Source organism: Tupaia chinensis, unplaced genomic scaffold (assembly GCF_000334495.1).
Source record: "Tupaia chinensis unplaced genomic scaffold, TupChi_1.0 Scaffold000104_1, whole genome shotgun sequence".
Lineage (NCBI taxonomy): Eukaryota > Metazoa > Chordata > Mammalia > Scandentia > Tupaiidae > Tupaia > Tupaia belangeri.
This window is the reverse complement of record NW_006159568.1, coordinates 3362754-3363733: the sequence shown is the minus strand read 5'-3', so window position 1 is coordinate 3363733 and position 980 is coordinate 3362754. Positions and strand designations below refer to the sequence as shown.

At 50.3% G+C, this 980-nt stretch overlaps 1 protein-coding gene across 2 annotated transcripts in view; it reads left to right on the top strand.

Annotated features, from left to right (window-relative positions):
- The first annotated feature begins 264 nt into the window (after positions 1-264).
- The window catches only part of MELK (maternal embryonic leucine zipper kinase), a 90537-nt gene continuing 89821 nt past the window's right edge, over positions 265-980 (top strand). For both annotated transcript variants that reach the window (XM_006143747.3, XM_006143746.3), the window contains exon 1: positions 265-429. The gene's annotated coding sequence lies outside the window, so the exon portion shown is untranslated. The remainder of the gene's footprint in view (positions 430-980) is intronic.

Below are 980 nucleotides of genomic sequence, written 5' to 3'. Positions count from 1 at the left end.
CCCGCTTGTCTCCTCTGTGGAGTGCGGATAGTGACAGTACCCACTTCACACGGCTACTGAGGAGGTGTGCCGGCAAAGCGTTGCCATCTAGGAGCTGCCCGTTCTCGGTTTCCGGGACCTTTGCGGTCTCCGGAGAAGGGTTTCGAGCTATTTCTGTTCGTACACCCAGCTTACTGCGGCAGTCCAGTAGAAAAGGAAATGTGTTATCACCTCTCTAATGAATCCAAATCTTTTCCTCTCACTTTACTTTCCCTGAATAGTGGCCAAGAGGCTGAATCTAAGGAGCAGCGAGGTCGATCCCACCAAGAAACCTGTGGGGTAAGAAGGGAGATCCCTACGGAAGGCGTCCCAGGAGTGCTGTCCGGCCTCTCACACCTAGCACAAGTCATCGTTCTTGAGCTTCACCTTGGTCGGTGGGCCAGAGAGAAGGTGGGCGAATCAGAGCTGCCTGGGGTTTTGCTTAGAGACCAGTGTTCCTAACTGTTTTGCTCATGTTTGGTTTGTGTGCCAGGGGTTGTGGGAGAAATTAGGAAGTCTGTACCTCACTGCAAGGTCATGTGCAATCAAGCTGTCCTGAGCACCCTCTGGTGTGGTTCCAGGCCCGACAAGGAACCAAGGCCTGACCTCTGCAGACCTGGTCTTGGCAGGAGCCTACATTCCAGATGCTGCTACTGCAAGGTCACACTGATCCAGGGAGTAGTAGACAATGACGCAGAGTACTGAGAGGCCTAACTGCGAGATAGGATAAAAATACTACAAAATGTTTCATGTGTTCAAAATGTGCTTATCCCCTGCGCCAAAATCCCCTGCATATCACATACAGTCTCCCAGAATAACTTGATTGCTCTATGAAAGAATCTCCTCTTTTCCCTTCAGGTTTCAGACCCCTGGGACACTTTTGCTCCATGAACTTTTTTTTAAGAATTTTTTTGCCTTAGGACTTGTGTGTTCACTGGAGAGACAGAGACTGTGGGAGGGAA